At 38.7% G+C, this 17,243-nt stretch overlaps 1 protein-coding gene across 1 annotated transcript in view; it reads right to left on the minus strand.

Annotated features, from left to right (window-relative positions):
- The window catches only part of MARCHF1 (membrane associated ring-CH-type finger 1), a 410,845-nt gene that overhangs the window by 309,800 nt on the left and 83,802 nt on the right, over nt 1-17,243 (minus strand). The window contains exon 3 of the mRNA XM_045018073.1: nt 10,643-10,720. The gene's annotated coding sequence lies outside the window, so the exon portion shown is untranslated. The remainder of the gene's footprint in view (nt 1-10,642; nt 10,721-17,243) is intronic.

Here is a 17,243-nt window from a genome sequence, read left to right on the forward strand (position 1 = left end):
TGAACTCATATCCTTCTCAGAGAAGAAGGCTCAACCCCACCAATACATGAGATAGTACAATTGAGTAGGTGTAGTGTGCGCATGGATGAGAAGAGACTAGTAATTTGCTATTGGTATAATACAGTGACAGATTATTACCTCTTTGAAGAATTGGGGTAAGGAGAAACTATTCCTTACCAGCACTGCTCCTGGCTCAATTCAATCCCACATTTCCATCTCACTGTACATATAGTAAAGGATTATGGCCCAAATTCTGCCACCTTGGCTCATACTGTAGTCCACAGTCCCACTGAATTCAGAGAGACTGAAGTAAGCTGCTACGCAGTGCAACATTAGCAGAATCTGACAGTCTTAAAACAAACATACAGGAAATGAACGTTACTGCTGAGATAGCAAATTTAAAAAGTTTTTGTACTTGGAGTTTTTCAAAAACTCCAGGTTACTTTGCATCAGAAAAAGGAGTACATTCAAAAACATCTCCTACATTATTGGAATTCCACATTTAAATTTAGAGTTAGATTTAGAGTACATATGAATTAAATGTACTTTATCAAGTAAAAAGCTTAAATGTAGGAGGTTTACAAAATCACTAATTCACATGCCTAGGGATAGTTTTAAACTTGTGGACAAAATGACAGGAATTATGACAAGAGAAGAAGAACCAAATGTCACTCCTATAATTTGTAAGAACCTTTTGGCTTTATTCTATGAAATCAATACAGAATAAGGATTTGGTGACTGGGCTTCTGTGATAGTCTGTACCATTTTACAAGACTATGATAAATTTTATATAAAAAGGTATGCCTTGTAAAGTATCATTTGAAAACTCAATCTGATGAACATTATTGTCCTTGTAAAATGTGTGTGGCAACATCGTATGTGAAGTTATAAGATTATACTGGATGGCATTAATAAGATTAGAAAAGCAGACACAAACCAGTTCCTCAGAAACAAAAGGCAAACTGACACCTCAGCCAGGTGTCAACAGAATCAAATGGACGATCACCTGGTTAAGCATCCATCCTTTGGCAGGAAGGAGGAAGTGAGCAAGAAATGTACATATTGGCAAAGAAACAGTTGGGGGTTCCCGTTCCCCAGACCTCCTGTTTTCTAAACCTCAGCTGAAGATGATCTTCAAAGAGGAAAACAGCTATAAGAAGTGAACAGGGGACACATATCACTCTTCCTCCCTTCACTCTGCTCACAAAATTAACATCTGAAGAAAGAAACAGCCGTAAAGGGCACCTCAGGTTGAAGAGATGAGGAGATACAGCCCGTCAGCAGTCCAGGTTGTACTCTGAGTAATGTCACAGCTTCACAATATTGATCACTAGTCTCATGAAAATCCAGAGAGTTGTCATTGTGTGTATAAGAGGGTTACTTCCCCGTATAATAACTATTGTTCTTTGAGATGTGAGTGCTGCGTGTATTCCATTCAGGTGTTCACATGCCCAGTGCACCGAAACTGGAGAACTTGGCTTAGCAGTAGCCAACAGTGTGGCGCTCATGCCCTCTGGCCCTCATAGGCCCTCCTATGGCAATATTAAGGCAGCACCTCCCTGACATCAAAATGCAAGGCTGGAGACTGGTGCAGTGGGAATGGCGGGTGCCTCATGGAAAACACTTCAGCACCCACATCTTGAAGAACAACAATTTTTTTAGAATGAAGAAGAAAAGGTAGTTATTTATCTAAGAGGTTGTAGATATGTATTCCATTCAGGTGATGCACAAGCAGTTCTGGTAGGTGGTGGGGTTTCGAGTTAACTTAAATAATGACGGCAGAATAGCCCTCCCAAAGTTTGCTTCTGATCTAGATGCCAAGGCTGAGAACCATGAACCATCTCATCTGGTCTTGTCGAATGAGCCCATAATGTTGGTGGGGGGTGTAGTGTGAGTTACTCCATAAGCATGGTAATACAAGAAATTATCCACCTGGAAATCATCTATGCAGAGATTGGCTGACCTTTCATCCAATCCAAATAGGAGACAAAAAGTTGAAGATATGAATGAAATGGTTTAGTCCTTTCTAAATAAAATGCTAAGTACCACCTGATGTCTAAAGTATGGAGCTGCTACTCAGGCACATTTGGATGTGTCTTAGGGAAGAATATAGGCAAAAAATTTGGATGTGATCTTTAAGGACACTTTGTCTTTGAAGATCTGGATATATGAAGGCTTGTAATTTGCTACAAGTCATTAAGGCTTGTAATTTGCTGACTCTTCCTCTGCAAGTTATAGCCACAAGTAAGGCTATCTTCTGGGAAAGGAAAGACCACCAGGTTGCTTTCAGCTCAAACAGAGGGCACATGATGAGTGTGGTTAGCATATTATTAAAGTCTCACAGTAGAACCACTTCTTTACAGAAGGAAACAGGCAAACGATACCCTTCAAAAATCTCATTACCATGGAGTTTAAGAAACCGACTTTCCTTGGATGGGAAGATGGAATGCCAAAATTGCAGTTAAATGAACTCTCCAATGAGAGAAAAGCTAGACCTGAAGACTTGAAATGTAGCAGGTAACCCAAAATGTATTGAAACACAAGCAGACATGGGTTGCATTCCCTTCTATGTTGACCAAATCTAAAAACACTTAAACTTAGCCAAATAAATAGACCTAGGAGTTCTCATCTAGCCAAGTACAATTCGCACCATGAGGTGTAGACTGCTCAACGCTGGATGAGCAACACTGGATGTTGATATGATAGGATGCTTCCTGCTCCAAGACCCGAACCTTTAATGTTGCTAGATGTGCTCCCCAATCTATTCTGGAGATATCAATAACTACCATTCTGATCAGTGGAGGATGGGCCAAGAGAACACCCCGGCAAACAGTGTTCTGTTCTGCTCACCACTGTAGTGAATCCAGTATTTCAGAAAGCACTCAGACAAGCAACTTGTCATTCATGTATGAAGTTGGTCTAAGGTGCAACTGTATGCTAAACCACATACGGGCATACAGCCATATGGCCCAGTAACTTCAGGCATACATGGGCCATGATATTGGGGGTTCAGAAAAATTTGACTAATCATCTAGAATAATTTGTGCAGGAGAAAGGCCCCTGAATTTGTAGAGTCTAGCTGGGGCCCCAGGAACTCTAATTTTGTTGTTGTTGTTGAATTCAGTTTCAACTTTGCTTTATTTAAAATCAACTCATCAATCAAAGCGGTCCAGTGTGAAAATGAACATGACTGAGGACTTGTTCATCACATCTGCCTCTCACTAGCCAATCGTCGATGTATGGGAAGACATGAATTCCCCCTCTCCACCGTCATGCACTTGGTATAGAAGTGTGAAGCTGATGACAGCCAAAAGGGAGAACTGTGTACTTATAAAGTTGGCCAGCTATGAAGAATCTCAGGAACTTCTGAGCCTGTGAAGGCCACCACCTGGATAACAGGCATCCTGGAGACTGAGAACCACAAACCAGTCAGTGATTCAATGCAGGAAGAATAGTAAGCCATGGTAATTATGCAGAATTTTATATACTTGATGAGACTGCGGAGATAGAAGATAAGTCTTCTCTCTCCCTTGGGCTCAGGGATCAGGAAGTATTGGGAGTAGAATCCCTTTCTGCAATGATGATGAGGAACCTCCTCTGTAGCTCCCAGAGCAAATATATCCTGGACCTGCTGAAGAAGCAGTGACTTGTGAGAGGGATACCTGAAAAGGGATGGAATAGAGGAGGCAGAGGGGGGAAAACAGAGAAATTTAAAGGCATAACCCAATCCCATAGTGCTTAAGTCCCATTAGCCCAATGATATGGCTTCACAAGCATTGTAAGAACGAGACAACCTGTCCCTGAATTCAGGAAACAGGGTTGAAACATTCACAATTGGTATGTTGCTCTCAATACAGAAGTCAAATAGACTGCTAGCCCAAAGGTGGAGGACTACAAGCTGGTTGGGTAAAGATAGATTGATATGGTCTTCTGTTCAACTCCTTTCCCCTTTCCAGAGTAGCCTTGGTGCCTTGTGAAATACCTCTGAGGGCACTGTTGCTGCTGCTGACCTGCAAAACAACCCCTCTTTGTGGCAGGGTTATAAATCCCAAAAGAACACAGAGTTGTTCATGAGTCCTTAAACCAGTAGTTCTCAAACTTTTGTATTGGTGACCACTTTCACACAGCAAGCCTCTGAGTGTGACCCCCCCCCCCTTTATAAATAAACACAAACTTTAAAAATATTTAACACTATTATAAATGCTGGAGGCGAAGCAGGGTTTGGGGATGGGGGCTGACAGCTTGTGACCCCCCCTATATAATAACCTCACGAACCCCTGAGGGGTCACAATCCCCAGTTTGAGAACCCCTGCCTTAAAGATGAAGTCATCTCTTTATAAGAGAACAAACACTGATCATCAATGGGTAAGTCTTCTTACACTGGATCTCTAGAGCTATGCTGGAGTTCTGCCACCACAAAGCCTCTCATTGTACATTAAATTCTAGTAGCTGCATCCACTAGGTCTAATGCAGATTGCAAAACTGTCTTGGCAAGCAACCTTCTGCAATGAATGCCTTGAACACCTCCCTAGAGGATCCAGATAGCTTGTCTGTGAATTTGGCTATCGACTCCCAATTCTCAAAATCATATTTGAACAGCAGCGCCTGCTGAGTTGCAATGGATATTTGCAAGGAGGAGGTTGACTTTTCTTCCCATGAGATCCAGACTCTTTGTCCTGGTGCATAGATTTGTATCTCCCTTGTCATGACCTCTCATTAGCTGCTTTTACAACAGAGTTGGGGCAGGATGTGAGTAAAGGCACTCAAACCCCTGAATAGGAATGCAATAATGCTTGTCTGTATGTTTTGCTGTAGGCATCAATGAAACTGAGGTACTCTGCAAAGTCTTAGCAGGTTCTAACAGTGCTTCATTGATAGGGAGAGCTAGCCTCCCCAGAGCCAAAGACTGAAGAATATCTACCAGTTTGTGCATATTTTCTTGTTCAACATGAAGACCCAAGGCTGAAGTCATTTATCTTAGAAGCTTCTGATGCTCCTTAAAATCTTGAGGCACTGGGGAGGAAGACTCCAGTATCATGGAGTCATCCAGTGAGGCGGACGACGACAGAAGTGGAACCACTGGAATCACCTGCTGCAATACAAGTTCCTTTATAAGAGGCTCTGTCTGAACCTGCTCTGAGGAAAAAGCCTCTGTGTTAGTCTGTAACATAGGCAGCTGAGATCAAAGGTTGGTCAGGCAACCTCACCCATAGGTTCCATGGAGGCCATTGAGATACAGGATTGGTGGCCAATTGGCACTAGGCCAAGAGGTCCTCTCGCTATTATAGGAACAGTAGCAATACCAAAGATAGCACCAGCGCCACCGTCAGTACTGATCCTGAAGATGTGGTCTGTACTGCAGTCCATGTCAGTACTGAAGATAGGAACTCTGCTGATGGTACCAATCAGAAGGCAGACCTCAAATGTCCACTCTGATTTAGGCAGTGACAAAGACAGTGCTAACAACTGGAACACGTCTGCAATCACTCCAGGTGGCGCCATCCATACAGATGAGGATCTGGCAGTTGAATGCTCCTGAATTATTGTGGAATCAGGAACAGAGAGGCAAAGCAACCCTGACGTTACCTAGTATGCTAATGGCATGGAAATATTTGGTGCCTATGTCATTGGTACTGGACTCAACAGTTAGAGTTCTCACCAAGGGTTTGATACTAAAATGCTTCTTTACTCACATTAGCAATCCACATGAGTACAAGAATTGATTGCATGGGGATTACACTTTTGCTGGAGACTTTTGATTTTAAATGGGACTGGACTGCTTCTTTCACAACAGTGGATTGCAGAATCAGATATCAATTTTTTAAATGTGTGCTCTGAAAGGATTAGTAACGGGCAACAACATTTAGGATTAAGGTACACAGCTTTGTAATTCATTGACAAACACCTGTCCTTTGCCAATATTTTAGACCATTTACAATCAGGCTTCATATCCGGTCACAGCACAGCCCTGCCTGCATTGGGGTGGATGTTCTCCTTTTGGCCTTAGAAAGAAAACATCCTCCACACTATTAGCTCCATAGTCATCCTTCAGCACCATCTATGTTTACCTGCTGATGACATGAATATAAAATGTAGCTGGAATAAACAGAGCAGCACTTCTCTGGATCCAAGTTTTTCTGAGAAAGTCAGTGGGCACTTGCTACTCTTCACCATGACCTGTCATATGTCAAGTTCTCAAGGCTCAACACTTCAGCAACTCTCTCAAACACACACACACACACACACACACGACTGTAACACACCACTGACTTCAATGTATCCTGTAATCAACAAGCTGTCAAAAAAATTAAAATCCACAGGAAATTGTTCACAGCAACACGAGACACTTTGCTATTTTGAAGGTTTCTAGTTTTCTGTGGATATCAAGCCAGCCAGTGGTCTTCTATTACCAATTCAGGACTTGCATAGGCTATAAGACAATGGTGATTGGAGAATTAGTGAAACTATGACATCCAATCAAGAGAACAAAAGCTGAGTAACTAACAAGGGAAGAGCTTTTAATCAAACTATTCACAACTCTGATTTTCCTTTTCATCTGTTAACATCTATTTAACTATATTTTTTCTCCATTATGGCATTTAAGCATCTTCTGAGTCTTCAAACAAGGGAAAAAAATCTCACAGTATGCATGCTCCAAATCAATGAAGACCACAAGGTGATATACCCGATAATTCTAAGGGCTTGTGTACATTTCCACTTTTATCAGTATAACTTACATCACTCAGGGGTGTGGAAAAAACACCCCTGAGCAACATAAGGTACACTGACTGAAGTGCTGGTATGCAGGGGCGGCTCCAGGCCCCAGCACGCCAAGCGTGTGCTTGAGGCAGCAAGCCACGGGGGCCGCTCTGCCGGTCGCCACGAGGGCGGCAGGCAGGCTGCCTTCGGCGGCTTGCCTGCAGAGGGTCCGCTGGTCCCACGGCTTCGGTGGACTTCCCGCAGGCACGCAGGAGGTCCGCCGAAGCAGCAGGACCAGCGAACCCTCTGCGGGCAAGCCGCCGAAGGCAGCCTGCCTGCCGTGCTTGTATGGACAGCCCTATGGTGGTGGGAGAGCTTGTCCACTGACATAACTACTGTCATTCATGGTAGTAGTTTTATTATGTTGATGGGAGAGTTCTCTCCTGTCAGCAAAGAATGGCTACACGAGCGATCTTACAGCAGCACAGCTGCATCGGTAGACAGTGTAGACATGGCCTAAGGATAAAAGACAAACCCTTAATCGACAGCCCTAGTTTTAGTTGCTTGTTTTTAAATAGCAGTTTATTTATGCAATTAACTCAAAAAAATAAATTGCAATTAAAAAATGAATTGCTTTTAATCACAATTTTTATTACACTGTTAAACAATAGAATACCAATTTAAATTTATTAAAGATTTGGATGTTTTTCTATATTTTCGTATATATATTGTATTTGGCTTGTAATTGAAATCAAAGTGTATATTATTTTTATTACAAATATTTGCACTGTAAAAATTAAAAATGAGAAATAGTATTTTTCAATTCATCTCATAAAGGTACTGTAGTGAAACCTCTTTGTCATTAAAGTGCAACTTACAAATGTAGATTTGTTATATAACTGCACTCAGAACCAAAACAATGTATTTGAAAATGTAAAAAAAAAATCCACAAATATTTAAATAAATAGTATTCTATTAACTACAATTAATCACAAAATTAATCTCTATTAATTTTTTTAATTGCTTGACAGCCCTAACTAAAACCCTGCCTAGCAATAAAGGACTTGACAATATGGGGTCCCACTATCTGGCTTTCTGCTCACCCTCAAACATGGTCACACTATTTAAAAATGAGATAGAGACTAACTTCCAGTACTCCAAACATTGCAACTGCCAGGTATTTGTTGTCTAATATGCCATAAATATGCCATTTTACACAATATGGGTTCCATGTGTTTTGCCTCATGTCATATAGATTTTTCTGATGGCATCCCTTTGTTTATTCTAGTCAATTGTATTTTTATTATTTCCAACAATATTTTTTCCTTAATTTGTTGCCCTCAGAGAAGTGCAATTATAATATAACAGATGGTAGGTGAGTTGGAATAGGCAAGATGATTCTAACTTCAACCCTATTTCTTTTTTTAGCCTAGTTGTATGTTGTTCGAGCTCTACCTATCCCATTTGTATTAAGTGAGTAAATTCACCAAGCAATATTAAAAACTTAACATATTTGAATATCAAAAAGTGTTCATAAAGCAAATACCCTCCCCTTCTCCTTTTCTCAACTAGATGTGAAAGCCTGCATGAAGTGTCCTGGGACAACCTGTAAGTTCCTAACCACAATTTTGGCACAACCACAAAGGAGATGGCATTAGATGGAGGCAAAGTTTTACACTTAATCTTGGGTGACAAGGAACAAATCTTTGGTCATTTAGTCAGTGCTATGTGAATATTAATACAGTACAGACATGACAAACAATTTGTGTGGCTTACTGTGAAGTTTCACTGCCTTGGGACAACAATGCATACAGAACTGAGGTTTCAAAATATAAAAAAAGTTGATAATGAAATTTCTATCAGTTTGTGTTTCTGTGCCAGGAGTTTGGAAATACCATGAAAACTGTCTCTGGGATCATTTCAGCACTGCCTAGATAAAACCAGGAAGTGCTACCAGAAAAAATATAAAAAAACCCAACAAAGCGAACAAATTTCTTTGAACCTCCATAAAGGTTTGATTTGGGGGATTGACCAGCCTTTGCAAGTTCAGGATAAAGGTTTTATTGTTATCTAAGTCATCAGTTTGTCCAATAAATTACAGACACCAGGTACAGTGGTACTTGATATTTGAAAGTATTTAGTACCGGGAATACCTCAGATCCTGCAGTCACCTAATTATTTTAAAATGTTAAATGTTAACATCATCATGGAAACCACCATATGTTAAGAAATCAATTTGTCTAGCTAGTAAGTCAGCAATTTAAAACTTAATGCTATATTGAAGGGGAAGTATGATATAAATGGAGACACCATTAAAGTCTCAAGATATTTACATGATTGTTGTAGGCTAGTAAGTAGATAATGTCTACTGGACAGCTAGCTTTTGATATGATTTTATGCATATTTGATTATATAAGATCTAGGCAAATCAGGAGATTGGTAACAAGATATGGAGCCTTTCATCTCTACATTTTAGGTTTGTTTTGTAGTTAAAGCACTGAACTGAGACTAAGACAATCTGTGTTCAGTTGCCAGCTGTGCCACAGACCATGTGACCATGGGCAAACCAATCTATCTGTAAAATAGGGCTACTCAACCTTCCTTCACGGAAGTGTTATCAAGACAAAATTCATATTGGTGAAGTGTTTCCTACCAATGTTTGTTTTGTGGTCTATATGAAATCAGTTGGTTTCACTCCAGTTCAAATAAAGTCAGCACAAATATCATTACTGGTAGTCCAACCTCTTCAATGCTGTGGGCTGGCTGCTAGTTTTGGAGCACCTGAGGGTCACATACAAAAGTACACTTCCAAATTCTAGGATCAGATTTTTATTAAAGTTAGGATTCAGCCACATTAAAAAAACACATTAAAAGCAAATAAGGCATTATGTTTGTCCACTACTTTCAATGAACAAGTCACCATCTTCCAACTTACTTTGAAATGCTCTATTCTTCTCTGCATCAACTTCGCTTCTTACCAGAAGCCATTAAGTTACTTCTCCCTTGCACTTGAGAGAAACCACTCCATCCTCTCCCTCAGACTGAGTGCTACAGGAAACTGGGATCTACGTGTGGGGATTGAAGGAAGAACGGAGTGCAGGGCTAGTTAGGGCTGTTTCCTGTTAATAAGGATTACCCTACCCTGATAGCTGAGAGATGGCTCTGCAGATTGACAATGGTCACCAGCTACCTCCACACTCTGCTGCTGTAGCAAAATGTTGTGCTGCATATGCCGGAGGAAGACCATCTCTACAACATGGCCTCTTCCATGGTGCATGCATTGAGGACGCTACAAATGGTGTCCTCACAAACACACCATACGTAGAAGGTCATGTTAGGTGGAAGACTTTTTTCTCCACATGTGGACTGGGCAGCATTTCACTCACTGCAATGCTCTGTTCCAGGCAACTGCTGCTGGAGGAGCGGAGGATTCAAGGGCCAGATGGAATCATTTTGCAGGCCAGATTCAGCCAGTTGTTCCACTGACAATATTTTTATTGGCTGCCACAGGAGAGAGGCAGTCACTCCAAAAGAGAACTAAGGCACACTGGAAGCGGCATTGCTAATCTCTATTACAAAACCTTTTGGTGCATTAATAAGTTTGAAAAAAAAGTCTGGTGTTTATCACCTTTTGCAAGCACTAAATTCATTTTTTAAAAATAAGATTATTTCACTGTATAATAAGTAACTACAGTTTAGCACATCATGAGACATACAAAACTGGTGGACAAAATGCGCTGTCAGCATAGAACCTTAATAGAGAAGAACAAAACTGGTCACCACCCACTACAACTCAGCAATATAAGAATAGCAAAAGTGTGGAGAAAATGACTTATTGGTGTTTCCTTTACATACAGTAAAAATGCAGATGTTCCTAAAGTAAATAAACTCTCTACTTGTGATAATACATTTTCCCATTAAATGATGACAAAGAGGAACTTACGAATAAAGCAATCTCTTAGCAAATTGTTGTTAGGCAGAGCTGTGTGTGTCCCTTCAAGATCTTTCCTGGGTACATTTCCTGAAAACAACAGAAATCAATTACTTACTAACCAACTGTATGATAACAAAAAACATGCACACCTGCAACTCACACAGTTTCTGTGAATTGTCCTTCAAAGCATGTTAAGGTTGATGATGCCTTTAGAGTATTGGCCTATGTTGGGGATGGTGCAGATCATCAATGCCCATGAGGGTCTGGGAGCCATGGAGCATGCATAAATAAGCACTGAACATTCTACAGCTTGAAGGGATAGAAACATATCTCTGGTTGATCTTTTTGGAGTGGTTTGGAGCACTATCCAAAGAACCATCCTTGAACTCATGGAGCATGAGAACTGAACCATTATTGTTCCTATGTTGATGATATTGATGGGGAAAGGCTCTTTGTAACCACCACTCCACCCACACACTCATTAAGAGGCTGGCTGCAGTCTGAGGAAGTTGAAAGCAATAAAAAAAAAAGGCTAATGACAATAGTAATAGCATCACTAGTGTAGAAGAGCAAGTTACTTAACAGTTGCCTTAATACACTGGATATTTGAGCTAACATTCATCAACCTTTGCGCTGTATGCAACAACCATGGAAATGTTTCACTTTATTATCAGAGTACCACATATGAAAAAGATACTCAGAATCACACGAACTCCACTTACGGTGTTTCAAAAGCTGGAACTCAAATATTCTGAAATATCAAATGCCTGATCATTGATCTAACTACAACAAAGCAACTATATATTGAATGCGTTAGACAACAAACCATGTGCTATATTTTTATTATGCTTTGTACATCCTGTTGTCTCATTGTATATTGCATCAGTTAAAACCGCATGCCTACACAGGGACAAAAATAGAGACTTGAAACAAAGGAATGTTAAAACAAGTCTAAATATATGTAGCTATATACAGAAGTAGTATTTGGCATCTCAGAAAACCTATTTTCACATGAAAAGCAGCATATTATATATACACGTGTGTACACACACACACACACACACTATATATATATAGTGGTTTGTATATATATAATTAGAGTAGTAATCAAGACTGTAGAAAAGTCAATTTTTAAACTGAGGAAAAGCTGTGAATTTTCTTTTAAGTGTTCTGTGAAATTGGTCCATGCTCAAGAAAAGATAAAAGTGAAAGGAGATTAAATTAACCTCAAATCCCCTTTCTTTGTGTGTTTAGAAAATTGTATTAATCCATCTCATTGTAACTTGGATAGTCTAAGCGGTATATAAGACATACAGGAGTTCAGGTATGAAAGACAAATTTTTAGATTCACAGGATAAAATCCCAATCATGTCAAATAGGTGTTGCCAAGAACTTCAATGAGGCCACAGCTTCACTTATAAGTTTAAAGGCCAGAAGAGACCATTTTGACCATCTAACCTGACTATCACCCAGTAATTCTTACATCAAGCTTACCTTTAGATGATCCTATTCTTGGTATTTACATTAAAAAGGTAGAAAATTGGTGTATAAATTTTTGGCACTTTTGTTAGACCCATAAGTAATGTTTCTATAAATACATATTCCTTCATTGTGAAAATTTATAAAAGATTTCAAATGTTTGTTTGCTTAAATATGTTAAATTTCCTTGAAAACTATCCTTCACTCTGGAAATAAACTTGTTGCTCATGGGCTCATATATTAAATCAATCATCTTCAGTATGCTGTTATTAGAAGGAATCAGGCCAGATCCCCAGCTGGTGTAAATTGGCATAGCTCCATGGATATCAGTGGAGTTACGTCAGTTTAAATTAACTGAAGATCTGGCTACCACACAGAAGACATTCCTTGGAATAGGCCCATGGAAAATGTTTATATAGTAATTTTTGAATATCTTAATGAGAAGAGAGGCATGGAGATAGACCCAACCAAAGATAAAATATAAAGAAACCTTTTAGATTAAAAACTATTCTTTTGCCAGTAGAATTCACACATTTTCAAAAAGGGATCAGAATTTCTGAAAGGAACTGACAAGTTTTCACTTAAGTATTCAAATTTTTCACAAACACAACTACAAAAACACAATGTTAATGTTCCAAATATTTATTTCCCAAAGGAGAAAGTAGAACATTAAAACCTTCTGCAGCCATAACCTCCAGAGATCTCAACCACTGAACGTAGTATATTCAACATACAAATACAAATACAAACACACACACACACACACACACACACACACACACTTATCTCTCATTATAGATATACCATTAGATAGACATTCTGTGTGTATTTTGCCTATAGATACTCACTACTGAAGTGTGGGTTGCATATGTATTATCTTCACTTTCATATTGCTAGACATTATGCAGAAAAAGAGTTGGTTAAGTTTCTACGGAAGTAGTCTTAGGGGATAACTAATTTTCAAAATGATTGGGGTTTTTTTGCTCAATAAAATGTATTTGTAATGCCACAGAAGAGCTTTTAGCAACAGAGAATGAGTTTAACTAAAAGGATTTTCCATTCCTTTCAATAGATGTATAAATCTGCAGCCTTAAGAGCTACCGGAAAGATAGTTTACAGATGGGAAAATGTGTCCCTGATTACTCTAAGTAAATTGAAGAAAAAAATAGGATGAACTCGGATTCTCAAAAAGTCAGTGATCTTCAAAGAATTAGTTGGCTATTTCCTCTTCCTGCCATCAAAATACAGTAGATTTACCTCAAATTATTAAATTAAAATTATTAAAATTACTGAAGTTAAAAGCAGACAAAGAACTTTATAGCAAAGTGTCACCATTCAAAATTAATCTACTGACATCTCCATCCAAAATGTGCACAGTACTATTCATTGAATTTTGTTGCATTGCTTAGTGATCATGTTTTCCTGTTCTTTCACAGAAAATTACATAACTCTTGTTCAATACCTGTATCTATCTGTTTTACTTAGCCTCAGTCCATCTGCTCTGCAAATGTTCTTGTAAAGCGGTCTCCCATGGCAACACTAAATATCATGCAGTTCCCTGTCTTCCGTTGAAGCACTTTCCTCCTGACTGATCCACTTCAGAATTTCAAGTAGTCTCGTTTCTATAGTAGTTTTTTGTTGTTGTTTTAAACAAAGTCTAGTATGCAACATTGCATTCCATAAAGCCTCAACAACAGTATGGAAAATGGAAGTCCTAGTTGTTAAGGTTTAGCTGTTTGTTTGTTTTTTAATTAAATTGTTTCATTTTAGAAGAGCATTATGAGAGAATCATATGTAAATCCTATAAAGCAGGATTAGCTGGGTTATTTTATAAACTGCAGTTCTATTGGTAGATTTCACTTCATTAAAACACTCAAAATATTAACTATATATGTAGTAACATACATTTGGCAAAACAAAGAGTTATATAGAATAAAAAGTCAGTTAAGCTGTAAATGGCAAGGTCCAGAATTAAAACCTGTAATTATTTCCTAATACAGCACTATTTAAACTGAGTACAGACCGTCCCAGTACTCTGCTTTAATATTCACATTCCTTCCCATTATTGTTCTAGAGGGAAATTCACAATATACACAATATATTGGTGAGATTTTATTTTTGAAAATAGTGAGCCAAAGTTGTGCATGGGTGTATAATCCATGCAACCCCACAGACTTTGTTCTGTTTATGTCAGCCAAAATTTCCAGCACCAACCAGTAATTCTGAGTGCCCCGAATTTCTGGGAGCCTAAACTTTAGAAACCTTGGCCTGACTTTCAGAAGCATTGGGCATATTCATTGCCATCTTAAGTCAATGGGAAGTGCTGAGTACTTCCAGAAAAAAAAAATCATTCAAAAGGTGTCTCAAGGTGAGCACCCAAAATTGAAACACCTGAACATCACTGCTTAGTTTTGAATAGATTGACCTAAGTGTTTAATGGGACATTCTCCTACATGATATCGGAGGACCTTCAAGGTGTTGCACACATTATGAGTCAGAGAAGAATTGCCCTGGTAAACTCAAAATAATGAATAATGAGAATATGGGCCAGATTCTCAGATACACCCAATATCTGTTGGGAACAGATGAGGTGAGTGATTGAGAAGGAGCTAGACAGATGTAAGTTCCTCTACTCTGAGTCCAGTTCTATACCAGCCCCAAAAAATAGTTTGGAGCAGCCTGAGGGCTACTTTAAAATACCCCAGCTGTTTTTCAGGGCTGATACATGAGCTGAGAATAGCTGGAGCACAGTAGTACTCTACCCAGATCTCCTCCCACCCCCCACCATGTTCCATGTATTTATTACCTCCTCCCTTCCCCCCACCCAGTCTCTGGCAATCACCAGTGGAAGAGATCTGCAGGCTTCCAGAGTGGCAAGAGTGTGCTGGATCAAAGTAAGAAATCTGATCCTGTAACTCAGAGTAAATAAGGTATAAAAACAGATACACAATAAAGGTTTATATTCATACTACTCCATATCCTTAATATTTTAGAATTGAGCTAGTTTCTGTATACATACTTTCAAAATATGCTCTTGAGCTGATAAGGATATTTGTCTGTTACCTTTATAATAGGTACTATAACTTTTAGCACTTAATTTGTAAAATAGTTTCATAACCACATATTTACATGCATATTTTAGTCAAATGTTTCAACCAAAAAAATATACAAAGGGTTATGAAAATGCATTGAAACCTGTAATTAAGTATCTCTAACAATCTGTAACTACTCCCTAAATAATTTGAGGGGTATTTAATTTGCAATTGAAAATGTATTACAGTATTACCTATTTTCTAGATATCGTCAAGTATTAATTTTAGCACTGTGCTTATTTTAACAGTAACAAGGGACTTCACTTTAATACCAAAATATATTCAAATCAAAATATTAACTGAATAAAATTCCAAAAGCAATGGTTTGAACTGAAAATGGAAAATAAGTTCTTAAAGAACTAAAATGTTTTTTTCTTACTTTGTCTCAGTCAAAGACTAAAATTCTCAAGTTGTTATAAGCCATTCAGGGAATGGCTAAGCAACCAGTACTGTATTCATTTATCCTTTTGTCCTTTTAAGCTTTCAGGCTGCTGTGTAGCCATAGTAACTCAGTCTTTTCGCTCTGAAATCCATTAGCTGGTTTCAATACTACCATAAAAATCAAAGCCACAGATTTAAAAAAAAATTTTTAAATGGTAAAGATTCCTTGAGAAAAACATTTCTTTATCTATCTTCTTACTGCTTCTTTTGTAAGCAACAGCAACCAGAAGGGCACCAAAAGGGAAATCAAGACTAAATTTAAAAACCTGGTTTTCACTAGGCAAGGCAGAACAGAAGTTTTGAAAAACTGGTCTATACTACACATCAAGGTAATACAAACCGGTGGGCAGCACTTTTCATAAAGTTAATCTGTATTTGAATATGGTACATATCGAAGCTCAACCCTGATCAATGTGTAACTCTGACTTTAATTTACAGGAATTCTACATATGGAAGGACTGCTGGATTGAGTCCTATTAGAAGAAAGCAGGAAGGCAGGCACTAGTATTCTGCATCCTTACGCAAGGGACTTAGTTGAGTGTTTGTGTTGTCAAAGCACATGAGCCCTACATGAATGCGTGCCACAATTATTTCTGACTTATACTAACTGGCAGACGTATACTTCTCCAATAAGGTTACGGAGAAGTTGAACATCTGTCTGGAGAACAGGTAACTGCGTCTGAGATGGAGATGGCCTCTGCAATTGCCCAGCTTGGAGAGAAAGTTTAGACCAGGGGTCAGCAACCTTTCAGAAGTGGTGTGCTGAGTCTTCATTTATTCACTCTAATTTAAGATTTCACGTGCCAGTAATACATTTTAATGTTTTTAGAAGGTCTCTTCCTATAAATCTATAATATATAACTAAACTATTGTTGTATGTAAAGTAAATAAGGTTTTTAAAATGTTTAAGAAGCTTAATTTAAAATTAAATTAAAATGCAGAGCCCCCCCGGACTGGTGGCCAGGACCCGGGTAGTGTGAGTGCCACTGAAAATCAGCTCGCGTGCTGCCTTCGGCGCACATGCCATAGGTTGCCTACCCCTAGTTTAGACTGAAGTTTATATTGTGTTATTTCAATTGCCAATAAAACCAGACCCCTGGCCAGGAATAAGTTTGGACTTTATATACTAAGCATGTGTATTTGTGGTGTTCAGAGCAGGGTTGAAACTCCACACTGCTTACAATCTTGTTTTAGAAAAAGGATATCATTCTCTCAGTTCCCATAGAGAGATTTAGTGTTACCTATTCATCACAAGATATTTATTTGCCATACCAACTGCACATATCAGGCCAAACTAAAAGAAGGTTCAAACTCCCTCTTAAATCATTTACAGTTACATTAGACAGAATCAGAGCATCTAACTACCACATTTACATGCACAAATGCCATCTGCTCACCCAGATTCTGCATTCTATCAATGCAAAAATGGGAACTAAAACACTGTAGGTACAAATTTTTGAAAATGTAACCCGTACAATGAAAAAATAATTTAAATTGCAGAAATCTTTAGTACATTATAGTATCAGAGGGGTAGCCGTGTCAGTCTGGTTCTGTAGAAGCAGCAAAGAATCCTGTGGCACCTTATAGACTAACAGACG

This window comes from Mauremys mutica, chromosome 5 (genome assembly GCF_020497125.1).
Source record: "Mauremys mutica isolate MM-2020 ecotype Southern chromosome 5, ASM2049712v1, whole genome shotgun sequence".
Taxonomy (NCBI): Eukaryota; Metazoa; Chordata; order Testudines; family Geoemydidae; genus Mauremys; species Mauremys mutica.